This window comes from Castor canadensis, chromosome 16 (genome assembly GCF_047511655.1).
Source record: "Castor canadensis chromosome 16, mCasCan1.hap1v2, whole genome shotgun sequence".
Taxonomy (NCBI): domain Eukaryota; kingdom Metazoa; phylum Chordata; class Mammalia; order Rodentia; family Castoridae; genus Castor; species Castor canadensis.
Genome location: NC_133401.1, coordinates 71,284,105 through 71,300,968, shown reverse-complemented (window position 1 = coordinate 71,300,968; position 16,864 = coordinate 71,284,105). Strand labels below are relative to the sequence as shown.

At 37.2% G+C, this 16,864-nt stretch overlaps 1 long non-coding RNA gene and 1 pseudogene across 1 annotated transcript in view; both read left to right on the top strand.

Moving 5' to 3' along the window:
* LOC141417974 (uncharacterized) overlaps positions 1–16,864 on the top strand; it is a 253,122-nt gene that overhangs the window by 4,737 nt on the left and 231,521 nt on the right. The window contains exon 4 of the long non-coding RNA XR_012442588.1: positions 1,729–1,777. This is a non-coding gene — a long non-coding RNA (uncharacterized lncRNA). The remainder of the gene's footprint in view (positions 1–1,728; positions 1,778–16,864) is intronic.
* On the top strand, positions 4,510–5,881 carry LOC141418207 (olfactory receptor 2V1-like; annotated as a pseudogene).

Below are 16,864 nucleotides of genomic sequence, written 5' to 3'. Positions count from 1 at the left end.
AGGAGAGGATCTAGCAGCAGCCATGAGAAGGTCCTGGTGGGAGGAGGGGTTGCACAAGAGAGCCAGGGGCATTTGAAGGCAATGTAGATTGCTCCACAGTATTTCCTAGCAGAAAAATAAAGAATTGGACAAAGGTTTGGCTCTCACAACACCCCCAGTGTTCCAGAAGTCAAGGGCTCATTCCAGCATTGGAATCAGGAGTGCTCTGTACCTCTGACTGGCTGCCCCCTTAACTTTGGAACCTGTTCCCCTCAAGATGCTTGTAACATCTATGTTGTTCTTTCCTTTGGTCCTTCTCCCTCAGGGGTTTCACTCTCCTTTCTCATGATGTCTCTGCATGCTACCATGTTGTGTCTTATTGTCTCTTCTGAGGAAAATTTAAATTTCCTGATAAATTAACATTTTCCCTCTTTTATTGTCTATTTTCTCATCTCTCTTTCTTTCACAACCTTTTCCTTGACATTTCCTATTATTCTGTTATCTCTTCCTTTCTCTCTTGTTTTATTGTTAATGTTTTTCCTCATTCCTCTTGCTTTTGGTAGTATAGCCATTTTCATGATATTAATTCTGTCAATCCATGAAGATGGCTAGTTTTTCCAACTTCTGGTATTTTCTTCAATGTCTTTCTTCAAGGTCTTGTAGTTTTCACTGTAGAGGTCTTTCCCCTCATTGTTTAAATATATATCTAGGGTTTCTTTTTTGAGGCTATTGTGAATGGAATTATTTTTTTGAGCTATGTAGAAAAGCTACTCATTGGGTGTGTTGATTTTACATTCTGCTACTAAGTATTTATCATTCTAGGAGTTTTTTGATGGTACATTAAGATCTTTTAACTATAGCATCATATCATCTGAAAATAGGGATAATTTGCCTTCTTACTTCTCTGCTTGAATCCCTGTTCTTTCTTTCTCTTGCCTTATTGCTCTGGCTAGGTATTCCAGTACTATACTGAAGTGGAAAGAATGAAACCCTTGTCTTGTTCCTGACTTTAAAGAAATTATTTCAGTTTTTTTCCATTTTTTATGATGTTGACTGTAAGTCTGTCATATATATCTTTTATTATGTTGAGGTACATTCCTTCTTTTCCTAGATTTTTTTTCTTTTCCTGCTGTGCTGGAATGAAACTCAGGGCCTTGGACATGCTATGCAAGTCACTGAGCCCTACCCCAGTCCAACAAAATTATATGATTATGTAAGTTATAATTTGTATAATATTTTACATATTATTATGATATGTAAATATGTAATATAACATGTTGTTTAATATGTGCATATAATGTAAACATGTTATATAATTCACACCACTCTGTACATTGCCTTTTTACATTGCTACATTTTAAGCAATATAATTTAGAGAATTCTATATCAACAAATTAATAGAAATCCCATTTTGTTACTTATTTGCATCATTCCATTGCTCATTCATTCTTTCCTCTGTTGAATATTTGGATGAATATTTTTATACTATAAAGAAATCTATAACATGTCTGTAAGTCATTTTGCACATGTACAAATTTCTATATGATTCTTAAGAGTAGAACTGCTCAAAAGGGTATTTTTAAAAGATTATTTCTCCTCTGAATGTTTTTTTAAAATAGTATTGTATTCTTGTTTATACTATCTTATCTCACTCATGTAAATCACAATGTTGTTTAAACCTTTTGCTTTTCTGAAAAGTCTCTGTTTTAATCTGTATTATTTTGTTTATTTTCTTTCTCTTGAAAATAGGAAATATTTTGATGTCTACTGGTCCTTGGAAGTCTGCTCACATTAAAAGGTGGGATAACAGAACACAAAGCTGTACTGAGCACGTAGGTAGAGCATGATAACTGTGGCTTCACTGTAATTGATATAACTGTTATTTTTTAACTGTTCAGTATCTTTAGATGTTTCCTGGTCCAGTCAGATTCAGGGGAGGGGCATCTTCTAATTTCCTATCTGAAGGAATGGGGTCTAGGAGTAAATGCAAGAAGAGGCCAGGTACTCCACTTTCTTCATATGTCCTTACTGTGTTTATAGAATCCCCACTTTCCCTGGGCCTCCCTTGGCCTTCCTTGGAGAATCAGCTTCTTATTTTCTATCAGGATGAGTAAGTGTAAAGGCTTCTTTGTATGGAGTGGGAGGAGTATGTGCATTAATGTATTTCTTCAGTAGATTTACAAGCAATTCCTTTTTTTGGTCTCCTCCTCACCCTAACTTATATTGGTGTCTCCTGCCACCAATTCCTGAGCCCTTGGGCAAGTTCTGTGGTTACTGTTCTCTTTGGACTTTGTCATTCAGCCTTCTTAGGTCTGCAAGTCAGTTACCACCTACTCAAAAGCTTTCAGTGTTCTCATTGTATCTGTGATTACTCTCATTCTAGTGGCATTTTTGGAGGTATCAGTGTGAGTGTGCCCAGCCATTCCATTCTAGGGTAGAGCTCCTCACATCCTAGGGTAATCTTTAGTAACCCCAGTCCTGAGATGAAGGAATATAGAGCATCCTTAACGCGAATCCTCAACGTGCTTCTTGAAAATATGATTGGTCTGTTTGCTTCTTTGCTCAATTTCTTCCCTTCTGTTCCTTGGAATAAATCCAGTTCTGAGAGATTCCTTGCAATAGTCTATGTCTCTCCTTCTACTGGTGTAAACAAATAATCATAGTTTGTCCCTGCCTTTGAAGAGGACACCTGTGATCTATGCTTACTGGTGTCCTTTTTCCACTTTCTCCTTTACCAATGACCAGTCTCTGCTGGTTTTGTCCCTTCCAGATATTTTGTGTGTTCAGCTTTCAGTATCCCAACTTTGTTCAACATAGATCATATGTGTGCCTTTGATCTCTCACTGCTTTTGGGGGTGTTCTGAGAGAATTCTGCCTTTACACTCTTTTTCAAAATGTAAATGCCCTATTGAGATTTTAATTATGATCACATGGGTCTTGTAGATTAATGTTGGGGAGAGTTTATATCCTTACAGTGTTGAGCCTAGTCTACCCAAGAATATGCATAGCTTTCTTTAGGGCATTTAAAATGCTTTCTGGTGAAGTTTTAGAATTTTTAGCATTAGAGTTCTTTTCTATACACACAGTTTGTTACAACTGTGATTAAGACATTCTTATCATCTATTATTTTGTTACTTTTGTTAATTGCTTGATGGTATTTATGAGAAAATTGCTAATTTTTGTGCGTGGAGTATACATATAGTATAACTTAATTTTAAAAATTAAATTATTTCTTTGCTCCTTATAGAAAATATATAGAATACAAGAGGGGGAGATAACCTTTAATCCCACTACATAGAAAGAATTATACTGTTAATCTCTTCACATACTTTCTTCCAGTCTTTAGAAATATGGAAAAATATTTGGCAATTTTTGCTATCTTTTAAAATGTCATAAATATCCACTGACTATTATTTTATATTTTGCCATGTGACTATATCATAATTTATTTAGTCATTTTTTCTTTTGGTGGCAATGGGGTTTGAACTCAGTGCCTCATGCTTGCTAGACAAGTGCTCTGCCACTTGACCCATGCCCTTGGCCCAAGTCATTTCTTTACATTGGGCATTCGGGTTACCTTCAGTTTTGCATTTACAAAGCAACAAATTCCCGCTGCCTCAGTTTACTCATTTGTGGAATGTACTTAATGATTATCCCTTTCTTTTGGGGTTGTCATGAGATTGAATGTGAGTACGCACATTTTGCTCTGCACAGTGTTTGGCACAGACTTTCCAGTAATGTCAGCTGTCATCAGTTTTAAACTACCAAACACTGCTTATGTTCTCATATTTCTTCTTTACTATCCGCCCACAGGAGCGTATTGCTATTCCAACTTAAGACGGGAGTACGGGGTTAGATAGAAAACCCAAAACATGAAATCATTTGATGTCCCTACTCCAGAGGAATTAATATAGAAACTTTAAAGCGACAGAGGTCAACATGAGAAGGGGATCAGGAACCAGTATAAAGATCAGTTAGAGATGAATCAACCTGGATTATAACACATTTGTACATGAAAGCAATGCTAGGAATCTCTCTGTATAGCTGTCCTTATCTCAACTAGCAAAAATGCTATGTCTTTCCTATTATTGCTTATTTCTACTCTTCAATGGAACTGGAGAAAAGCACAGAACAGGTTCTGCCTGAAAGGGAGGTGGGGGGAGTGGGTGGGGCAGGGGCAGGAGGGAGAAATAACCCAAACAATGTATGCACATGTGAATAAATTAATAATTAAAAAATTAGAAAAACACAAGACAAGAAAACTGACGTTCAGAGAAATTACATATGGTGCCCAGTTCACATGGCTGATAAATTTTTCACCTTAAGTATTTTTCCTGAAAATGTTAAGTCTGTAGGTGAGGCTGGCTTACAGCTTCTTAGGAAAAGCAGCCATGAGAGCTGCAGAATAGACAAGGTCCTAGTAGAGGCAGAAGCAGTTTTTCATACTAGCAATAACAAGCTTTTATTTCATTTTTCAAGTGTGTACAGAAAATCCTAAGAGTTAACAACCAACACCATCTGCATTTTTGTTTTTTTTCTTAAAGAGCCTGTGCCTTTTATTCTAAACCAAGTCACATTTAGAGAGGACAACACATTAAGCAAAGTTGTAATGTCTACATTATTATAACACTAAATTTTGTAAACCCCCTCCTTCCAGATCTCAAACTTTCCTGTGGGGCATTCTGTGCAGGAACCATGGCCTGGATGGGCAACCAGACTCTCATTTCCCACTTCATCCTCCTGGGCCTCTTCACCCACTCACTGCTGCACCTTCTCCTCTTCTCCATCATCATGCTCATGTTTCTGGTGGCCCTTTCTGGCAACGGGATCATGATCCTCTTCCTCAATGTGGACTCCTGCTTGCACAGCCCCATGTATTTCTTCCTCAGCTGGCTGTCATTCATGGACCTCATGCTCATCTCTACCATTGTGCCCCAATGGCCAGTGACTTCCTCCTGGGTGGTGGCTCCATCTCCTTGACAGGCCGTGGACTCCAGATCCTCTTCTTCCTCACCCTCCTGGGGGATGAATGCTTCCTGCTGGCCTTCATGTCCTATGACCACTATGTGGCCATCAGCAACCCACTGAGGCACTCTGTGGTCATGAGCTGTGGCATCTGCTGGCTCATTGTGGCAGGGTCCTGGCCCTTTGGCCTGGTGGATGGGCTGATCCAGGCTGTCTTCACACTCTGCTTCCCTACTGTGGCTCCCAGGAGATGGACCATTTCTTTTCTGAGTTCCCAGCGGTGCTCAACTTAGCTTGTGCTGACACCTCCCTCTACGAGACCATGATTTATGTCTGCTGAGTCCTCATGCTGCTCCTCACTTTCTCTGTCATCTCAGCCTCCTACCTGAGGATCCTGGTGGCGGTGCTCCGCATACGCTCTGCGGAAGGCCGACACAAGGCCTTTGTCACCTGCTCCTCCCACATGGTGGTGGTGTCACTCTTCTATGGAGCCGCCATGTTTACCTACATGCTGCCCGGGCCTACCACTCCTCCAAGCAGGACAAGGTGGTCTCCACCTTCTACACCATGATCACCGCCATGCTCAACCCTCTCATCTATAGTCTGAGGAATAAGGAAGTGGCTAGGGCTCTGAAGAAACTCCTGGGAAGGTGTCCCTGTGGTGGTGGGGTGCTAGGCTGAGGTTGGTGCCTGAAGATGTGGGCTCTGCAACCTGGGAATCTGGCTCAGCAAACTGTAGTTTGACTGGAAGAGAAACAAATGTGCTTTACTTAAAACAAACAAACCCAAGTAAACAAAAACCTTTTTGATCAGAGTGAATCAGATAAACACAGTAATCCATCATAGCCATGCTGAGTATAGTCAGTTGCTCCATATCCTATTATCTGTGTATTGTGGTTTGAAATTTGGATTTTCTTGAAACTGTCCCCTGATGCTGTTATGCACATTTTTATATACCTATTGATCTTCTGAGTATCCTCTTTTCTTTTACAGATTTAAGATATGACATACAATAAACTGTACATACTTAAGATGCATAATTTAAGAAGTTTTGGCATAAGCATATACTCATGATACCCTCACGATAATGGAAAATAACAATAAAAATAAAGTATTTATGGCATACTTTGGAAAGCATTCTCTTCTGTTTTCTGGAAAATATTGGTTTTTATTCTTTAAACTTTAGCAGGTTTCTCCATAAGAAATTATCTGGGTCTGGAAATTCTTTTGGGGAGAGACTTTAATTATAAACTTAATTCCCTTAATAGTTATAGTGTCACTAAAATTATCTATTTCATATTGAGTTGTGGTAGCTTGTACTTTTCAAGAAATTGGCTCATTTCATTGAAATCATTAAATTCATGTGTGCAACTACATAACAGTCTCTTAATATCTGCAGGGTCTGTGGTGACATGCCCTGATATTAGTAATTTGGGTTTTCTTCATTTGTCTGCCACATATTTGTTAATTGTATATTTTCAGAGAACCAGTTTTGTTATCATTGGTTTATTGTTTTCTTGTCTTTGGTTTAATTGATTTCTACTCTATTCCCCTTTGTTTTCTCTTTCTGTAGACTTATTTTTGTCTTCTGTTTCTAGCATATGGATGGAGGAGCTTAGATTACTGATTTGAATTTTTTCCCCTTTTCTAATTTACAGACATAAATTTCTTTCTGAACACTGCTTTAGCTGTGTATCACACATTTTCACCTATTTTCATTTGCACTCATACCAATATATTTTTGTACATCTTTGAGACTTTATTTTAGACCCACGGGATATTTGGAAGTATGGTGTTTTCTTCTTCTCCTCCTCCTCCTTCCTGCCCTCCTCCACTTCTCTTGTTTTATAGTTGAAATTCATTGTTGTTAGAGAACCATGTTCTGTGCAATTTCACTTTTAAATTATCTGAGGTTAGTCTTATGACCTAGGATATGGCCTATCATGGTATGTCTTCTATGGTTACTTCAAAGTAATGTGAATTCTGTTGACTATAGGTGGAATATGAGTATATTAATATTTGAAGTGAGTTTCTTATAAAATATTGTGCCTATAGCTAGGTCAAGCTTTCTAATTTTATTGTTTTATTAGTGGGTATTAAATTTTACATGGTAAGAAGTTTCATCACATTTCCATGCATACATTAATGTACTTTCATAATATTCTCTGCTTCCACTAAGTTTTCTTTTTAATTTAAATTATTTTAACTGATACATAACCTAAACATTGCAAATATTTATGCAGGAGCATGTAATATTTTAGACATGTATGCATTATGTGATGTTTAAGTCAGAGTACACTGCATCTCCTCAAACACTTATCAAACTTTGAAACCAACTTTTCCCAATTGTTTCTTGTATGCTGCATTTAGATCATTTATATTTAATGTAATTACTGATATTTTAAAACTTAAGTCAAATATTATTTTTAATATTCTGTACTCTGCTTATATTTTCTTTGCTTTCTTTTCATGCCTCTTCTGGATTATTTGAACATATATATTATATATAATACCATTTTGATTTATAAGCAGTGTTTTTGACTGTATCTCTTGGCATAGCCTTTTTCACAATTCTTCTAGTATTTATTTATTTATTGGTGGGACTGGGGTTTGAATTCAGGGTTTCACACTTGCAAAATAGGTGCTCTACCACTTTAGCCATACCTCAGTCCATTTTACTCTGATTATTTTGAAGATGGGGTCTCATGAACTATTTGTCCAGACTGGCTTCAAACCGTGATCCTCCAGTTTCAACCTCCCAAGTAGCTAGGATTACATGTATGAACCACTGGCACCTGGCTTTTTTAGGCATTTTATAAGTAAAACTAATAGCTTATAAAATTCTACTGTTAGCATTTTACCAGTTTGAGTAAGTGAACAAGCATACCTGTAGTCTTCATTTGTTTTGAGTGTGTCTGTAACTGCCTGTGAAGGCATCTTAAGAAGTGCTTATATCTTGGTTAACTTAATTTTGGCATCTGTTTTCTTGTTTATTGAGTTTGCATTCTTCGTGGTTCTTGATAAAATGAGTGATCTTTTTATTGAAACTTGGACATTTGGCATATTATAAGATTCTGGATCTTATTGAAATCTTGTGTTTTAGGGGGGTGCCAAGAGGTGGAAACAATAGAAGCTAGGCTAGCAACCCTCCTTCATTTTATCCACTTAAAAATTATTTAACTATGGCATAGTGACCCTCGAAAATCATTATGAATTGTATATTTCTCAATTATTAAAATAGTGGATTTTGAATATCTTCAGCAAGACAAAAAAAGCAAGTAGATGAAGTAGTGAATATACATGTTTTCTCAAATTAATCTGTCTACAATGTAGAAATATATAAAAATATATCAAAACATCATATTGTACCCCACAAATACATGTTATTCCTTGTCAGTGAAAAATAGAAATACAGGGCTTTTAACAGTGGCTCACAATTGTAATCCCAGCTACTTAGGAGGTAGAAGTAGGAGGATCACAGTTCAAGAACAGCCCAGGCATAAAGTTAGTAAGATTCTATCTCAAAGAACAAGCTGGGCATGGAGGTTCACATTTACAGTCCCAGCTACAGTGGATACATAGGTAGCAGGATCACAGTCTGAGGCCACCAGAGGCAAAAGCGCTAGACCCTATCTAAAAAACAGCTAAACAAACAGGGTTGGGGGCAGGGCTCAAATGGTAGAGCACTTGCCTAACAAGTAAGAGATGGTGAGTTCAAACCCCAGTTCTGCCAAACAAATCAACTCCATTATAAGTATTTTCTCTATCCACTCATCCTTGATTGTAAGTAAATATTTATCTGTGGGTATCTGTATAGTAAACTGATTTTGATTCTTTGGGGCATGTACTAGAAGAGGTATAGCTGGGTAATATAGCAGCTCATTTTAAATTTTTTTGGAGACTTCCACACTGCTTTCCATAGTGGCTGGACAAATTTACATCCCACTAACAGTATATAATGGTTGTTTTCCCCATTCCCACATTCTACCAACAGTTGTTGTTCTTTATTTTATTGATGATAATCATTCTGTCTTTTCTAATGAGACAAAATCTCAATGAAGTTTAGACTTGGATTCTCTAATTTTTTTCATGTATTTTTTAACCACTTGTACTTTATTTGAAACTTGTCTGTTTGATTCATATGTTCATTTACAGATTGGATTATCTGCTGTTTTGGTTTTTGAATTTTTTGAGTTCTTTATTCTGGATATTAATCCCCTGTTGAATAAAATAGCTGGCAATGATTTTTACCCACTCTATATGCTGTCTCTTTATTCTGTTGAGTTTTTCTATTGCTGTGCAGAAGTCTCTGGGGATCAAACCTAGGGCCTTGAGCATGCTAACCAACTGCTTTACCACTGAGCTACACGCCCAGCCCTGCAGAAGCCTTTTAATTTTAATGCAATACAATTTGTCAGTTCTTGTTTCCTGAGTTGTTGGAGTCCTATTCAGAAAGTCATTGTCTATGCTTATAAATTGAAGTGTTTCTTATTTCTCCCATGTTCTCCTCCAGTAGTTCCACAGTTTCTGGTCTCATATTACAAGCTTTGATCTATTTGGAGTTTACTTCTGTACCTGGCAAGAGGGATCCAGTTTCAGTCTTCTACATGTGGATATCCAGTTTTCCCACACCACTTATAAAAGAGATGTGGTTTTTCCAATGTGTATTTTTGGCGTGTTTGTCATGAATCAGATAGCTGTAGCTTCTTGGGTTTATTTCTGGAACTTCAGTTCTATTCCAGTGGTCCGTTTGTCTGTTGTGTGGCAGTACCTTACTGTTATGGTTCTGAAGTATACTTTCAAGTCAGACGTGGTATCTCCAACATTGCTTTTTGCAAACAACAACTACACCCCATAATGTATATATACACATTTAAAAAAACCTCCTTATCAATTGTGGGCATCTTGGCTGTTTCCAAAGCTTGGCTATTGTGAATAGTGCTGCAAAAATTGGCGAGCAAGTGGCTTTATCATATACAAGTATATTTACTGGCCATTTGTACTGCCTCTTGAGATTGACTGTTCGGTTCATTTGCCCATTTATTCAGTGGATTCTTTGCAGCTCCCTGTATATTCTTGTAATTAATCCCTTGTCAGATGGCTAGGTGGCAAAGATTTTCCCCCATTCTGTCAGGTGTCTCTTCAGACTAGTGACTGTTTCATTTGCTGTGCAGAAGTTTTTAGTTTCATGCAGTCCCATTTGTCAGTCCTTTCTCTTAATTGCTGAGCTATTGGGACTCTATTCATGAAGTTATTATCTATGCCTATGTGGTCCAGTACATTTCTTATTTTTTTCTGGAATAACTTCACTGTTTCAGATCTTACATTAAGATCTTTGATCCACTTTTAATTGATACTAGTACAAGGTGAGAGACTGGGATGAAGTTTCAGTCTTCTTCAGGTGGAAATCCAGATTTCTCAGCACCATTTGTTAAAGAGGCTATTTTCTCCCTTGCATATTTTGGGCTCCTTTGTTGAAAACCAGATGGCTATTGCTGTGTGGATTTGTGTCAGGGTCTTCTATTCTACTCCATTGGTCTTCATGTCTGTTTTTGTACTGATGCCATGCTGTTTTTATTACTATGACTCTAGTATAGTTTGAAGTCAGGTATTGTGATATCTCCAACATTGCTCTTTTGATTCAGGATTGCTTTGACTATTCAAGGACTTTTGTGCTTCCATATGAACTTTAGGATTGACCTTTCTATCTCAGTAAAAAATATCATTGGTGTTTTTGTAGGGATTGTATTGAACATATAGATTACTTTTGGTAGTATAGCCATTTTCACAATATTGATTCTCCCAACCCATGAGCTCTACCTTCTAATATCTTCAGTGATTTCTTTCTTTAGTGATTTATAGTTTTCATTGTATAGGCTAGTCAGCTTCTTTTTAAAATTACCCTAGATATTTTAATTTTTTGAAGCTATCATGAGTGGTGTTATTTTCCTGATTTCTTTCTGAGACTGTTCATTGTTTGTGTATAGAAATGTTACTGATTTTTTGTACTGATTTTGTGTCCTGCTACTTTGCTGAAAATGTTAATGAGACCTAAGAGTTTTTTGGTTGAGTTTTTAGGGTCTTTCAGGTATAAGAGCATATCATCTGCAAATAGGCACAGTTTTACTTCTTCCTTCCCTCTTTGAATCCCTTTTATTTCTTTCTCCTGTCTTACTGCTCTGGTTAGGGATTCAAGTACTATGTTGAATAAGAGTAGGGAGAGTGAACACCCTTGGCTCATTCCTGATTTTAGAGGAGATGGCTTCAACTTTTCACCATTTAGTAGATGTTGGATATAGGTTTGTCATATACAATCTTTATAATGTTGAGGAATGTGCCATCTATTCCTGGTTTCTTCAGAGCTTTTATCATGAAAAGATGTTGAATTTTGTCAAAGCCATTTTCTGTATCCATTAGATGATGACTGGTTTTTGTCCTTGATTCTGTTTATGTATTGTATTACATTTGTTAATCCTTGCATCACTGGAATGAAACCTACTTGATCATGGTGTATGATCTTTTTAATGTGTTGTTGGATTCTGTTAGCAAGTATTTTGTTGATAATTTTTACATCTATGTTCATCAGGGATTTTGGCCTGTAACTTTCTTTCTTTCTTTTTTTTTTTTGATGCATCTTTACCTGACTTTGTTAGGGTAATACTGGCTTTGTTGAATGAGTTTGATAGTCTTCCTTCCTTTTATACTTTATGAAGTAGTTTGAGGAACATTGGTGTTAGTTATTCTTTAAAGTTGTGGTAAAATTCAGCAGAACCTGGACTTTTCTTTTTTGGAAGATTCTTTATAACTGCCTCAATCTCATCACTTGTTATAGCTCTATTTAAGTTGTTAATGGTGGCTTGGCCAATTTTGGTTGATCATATCTGTCAAGAAATTTAACTGTTTCTCCTTCATTTTCTAGTTTTCTGGAGTATAGTTTTTTGAAGTATTCCTACATGAGCTTTTGAATTTCATTGGTGTCTGTTGTAAGATCCCCTTTATCATCTCTGATTTTATTAAGTTGTGTCTTCTTTCTTGTAGTTAATTTGGCTAGAGGTTTGTTGATCTTTTTATTTCTTCAAAGAACGAATCTTTTATTCATTGATTCATTGCATCATTCTTTTTGTCTTCAATTCATTGGTTTCTGTCCTGATTTTTATAATATCCTCCCATCTATTGCTTTTTGGGTTGGTTTGCTCTTTTTTTTTCTAAAAGTCTGAGATCTCTACAATTTTCTGATGCAGAACCTCATGGCTATAAACTTACTTCTTAAGACTGCCTTTGCCATGACCCACAGGTTCTGGTCACTTGTGTCCTCATTTTCAATGAATTTAAGAATTTCATAATTTCCTAATTTCTTCAATGAACCATTGATTGTTCAAAAGTGTATTGTTGAACCTCCATGATTGTGAATGGTTTTTGTGGTTTCCCTTGCTACTGATTTTTAATTTTATTCCATTATGGTGTGCTAGGATATAGGGGATTGTTTCAATAATTTTTGTATTTGTTGAGTTTTGCTTTATGAAGTAGGATGTGATCTATTTTGGAGAAAGTTCCAGGGGCTGCTGAGAGGAATGTGTAATCTTCTGTTAAAGGATGAAATAGCCTATAAACATCTGTTAAGTCCATTTGTCCAAGGTATTGCTTAATTCTAGAGTATCTTTGTTGAATTTCTATCTGGATGTTCTGTCTGTTGAAGACAGTGGGGTGTTGAGGTCTCCCACTATTATTGTATCTGGTCCTATCTGTTTCTTTAAGCTCAGAAATGTTTGTTTTATGAACTTGTGGACACTGATGTTCAGTTCACATATACTTAGCATTGTTACATCTTCTTGTTGGATTGTTCACTTTATTAATATGCTTAAACTATATTTTTGCAGAACACTAGAATGTGTACCTGTGAAGCTCAGTGAGGCTTTCATTTTTCTCTTTTGCTTAAAGCTCTGGGTTTTTTTTGGGGGAGGATGGAGGGATTTTCCAACTTCCCTTCCATTTTGCCTGGCACCTGATATTAGGGTCTGTTGTTTCTTTTACAAATGTAAAGTTCAATATTTATTGATTTCACCTGGTCTACTGTTTACTGTTGCACTCCTGTGCCTTTCCAACTCACCCACTTCTCCCTGTAGCCACATGCTTGATGTTTTCCTTCAGATTTGTGGAGACACAGGAAAGGGCTGGGTGTCTCTAATAGGCAATCTTGCCAATCCTGAATGGTATTTCTTTCTGGTTATAAAATTCTAGGTTGACTTTTTTTTCATTTGGTAGTTTAAATGTTTTTCATTGGTTTCTTTTCTCTGTTATTTCTGGTGTATAATTTAATAGATTCTTAATTGTAATGTATCTTATTTTTCTTATCATTCAAAAAATTTTTTTCTATATCTCTTGTTTTCAGCAACTTGATACTGATGTCCTTGTGTGGTTTTCTTTTTATCATTCTGCTTGAATTTCTTTGTGATTGTTGGGCCCATGGGTTGAAGTATAGCTATAATTTTTGGAAAAGTTAAGGTAATATCCTATCAATGTTTTAAAAAGTCTTACTTTGACATTTTCTTGAGATGCAAACTGGCAAAAAAGAGAAAAAACCTCCATCTTCCATCCTAGGCCTTCAGGGAAAATTCAGCATCCCCTGAATTGCTGGCCAGAAGTGATCCATAAAATTAAATGGGGAGGGAACTGTGGCTCTTCTTAATTTCTTCATCCAAGCTAGCATGTTTATGTGGGGACCTAAATCTGCTGTTGTCTTATTCCTAGTTCTAATATACACTGGATGAATTTCTGAACTTAATCTAACTCTGGCCTTCAAGAGACATTATCCCATGCTTCTATCTGGCTCTCTTATGCTGTCACCAAATGGCTTAATTTGTACAACTTTAATGGGACTTTTGAAGTTCTGGTGAAACATTCACCTTTGCGCTGTTTTCTGTCTTTCTCCTTTTTCTGCTTCTCCATCTCCTTCACCTTCTTCTTCCTCCCCTTCCTCTTCCTTGTCCTCCTCTTCATCCTCCTCTTCCTCCTGCTCCCCCTCCTCCTGCTCCTCCTCCTCCTCCTTCTCCTTCTTCTGTCTCTCTCTCTCATTCTAGCTGTTTGGTGACAATATATAAAAAATAGAACTGGAGAAAAAAATGAAAACAGCTGGGATGTAGCTCAGTAGTACAGCACTTGCCTTAAATGGGTGAGGTTGTGTGTTCAATCCCTATTGCTGCAAAAGAAAACATGGCAGGTTTTTATTTCACATCTTATGTGCAACCTATCAGGTATATTTAGGATATGAAATTTGTGTTAATGAAACCATGTAGGAAAAACAAAGAGAGAGGGTTCTTTCTGTTTTGAAAATATTAGCTTCCTCTTGATACTATAACCTATGGTACTATCCTGTATTGTAAAGGAAAATGACAGACCAAGCCTTCACATGAATGAAATTTTGTTTAGGAATCCTAAACAAAATATTAGCAAGTTGGACCAACCAGTAGAGAAGTGGGACAGTACAGCAGAAAGAGTGAGACTCACTCTAAGAATTCATGAATGATTTATTATTCAAAAGTCAGCCATTAATATTCACTTTATAGGTGCTAAAGGACTTAACATACATACAGACAATGGCCAGACTGTGTACAAGAATGGAACTCGACTAACCACAGGAGTAACTTGCTCAGGAAGCTAAGTCCCTATAAACAAGCCAGGAAGACAACCTTCTATATGTCAGACTTGTCAGAAATCAGATTTCTATCTTTAGTAACCATCCAGTAAGCCCAAACTGATAATTTCTGTAAAAACTGACACCAAGTAGCCAGGACTTGACTAACTCAGAACACACCTGAAGCCTCCTCTGTTTTTTACCTCATTTTAAAGCTTTCTCACCCCCCAGCCTGCCTTTGAGTTTTTGTCAAAGCTTAAGTGATGTTGACTGACTCCCTTGCTATAGCTAACTTTGGATAAATCACCTTTGGTTTTATTTGGTTGGTTGTTATTTCCACAGTGCTTCATGATTTGTTGAATGAGCAATGATTAACCAGTGGTTGAGTGTATAAAAGTATAATAAAAGTATTGGATATGAACTGAGGACAAAGTTCGCAGAACACTTGACCTGATCCATGTCCTGCTGTCCATTAACAAAACTCCCTGATTAGACAGACATTTATTCTGACTCTGGGTAAAGATTCCACTTGGACAAGTGATATCCCTTGGGGGTCTCCTTCTATCTTTTAATGGGAGTCTGGGGTATTTTTCAAAGTTAGGGTTTTAGAGAGTGAACATTGTCATGAAGCCAATTCATTATTTTGGTTTCCTTCTTGGTGCAGAGCTTGCTTATTCCTGGCCCTCATTAAGAGCTGGGTTTGGTGTCCCAAGACATTTGCCCTGCAACTAGAGGTACAAACCTGGTACATGAGCTCATTATTAATTTCATAAGTAACAGAAGAATGACTTAGATCATTATTTCTATAAATTTGTATTGAGAGCCAAGGGGTTTGGGGAGAGTGTATGTAAAGAGGCTTCCTTAGGCCACCACTTGCTCACACATTCAGAGGACTGGATTTGCAGGGTGAGGTGGAAGGTGAACTGTGGGGAGCTGTTTGGGGGTGGTAGGTACTGAGGAGGCAGGGAGGACCTGACAGATGAGGGACTGAAGGTGACAGGGAACTGGGAAGAGCTGGTCTGACTTCAGGCTTCAGCTTTAGGCTCTCTGGAGAAAGTCATGCTGGATATAGAGACATCTACTTGCTTCCAGCTGATAAAGGTTGTCAGTATTGGAAATGCAGAAGATGGTAATCTTAGTTTTCTGTAGCAAATTGTTCATTTGTTCCCAGGCTATAGACTGAATTCCAAATGGAGCAGGCAGACTTGTTGAGTTCTGGAAAAATGTGTACCCATCTCTTTAAGGAGTCTGTGTTCACATTCGAAGCACTGGTCTGTTCCAATTGTGGATTTTATCCTTACTCTGTGCTCTGGCTTCCATCATTGCTGTGTCTCTGTACTTGCTTGTCTTATTTGCTTCTGACAGTTTCTGACTCTAGGCAGCTGTCTCACAGTGCAAAGAAGAGAATAGAGTTATGCACCCAGATTTCTCTAAATCAGTGTGTAGTGTGTATGTGAACCTGGTTCCCCATCAGCACACCTTAGGAGATTTTATAAATAACAAATGGCAGGGCTCCATCCAGATCCAGTGAACCAGAACCCCAATAGGAAAGATTAAAGAATTTACATTTTAAAACACATTCCTAGATGTCCCAGAGATATAAACATGACTAAGAGCTCCAAGGTGTCTCACTCTTGCTTCTCATTTTTCTGTTTGTAAATATCCTCCCATCACATCTACTTCAATTATCTGTCTATCTTTGACAGTCTTATCCATTCCTACTAAGGGAAATTTGTTATTTGCTTATTTCTGTATTTTTATTGTATTTTCAAGCCATGTAGCCCAGGCTGGCCTTGAACTCCTGATCCTCCAGCTTCCAATCTGCTGAGATTATAAGTATGTGCCACATGTCGCAATTAATTTATTTATTTATGTAGAGCAAAGCAGCATCATTTTTTTTATCCTACTGCCCCTTCCCTTCAGCTATTTATTTTTAATTGATAAATAATACTTTTATGTATTTGTGGGGTATAATGTGATGTTACATGTGTATATATTGTAGAATGACCAAATTAACTAAACTTACTATCACATCCATCACCTCTAATACTTGCCATTTCTTTGCAGTGAAAACATTTAAATATTTTTGTGCTTAGCAGTTTGGAAATATACAATGCTTTGAACCTATGCTTATATGCTGTGCAATAGGTCACTAAAACTTATTCCTTCTCTTTAACTGAACTTTGTACCCTACGACCAACATCTCTGGGACTTTATTTAATTCTAGACATCATGGGAAATCAAAGCTATATACATCAACAAAGCACCCCCCACACCATTTCTCTAGTG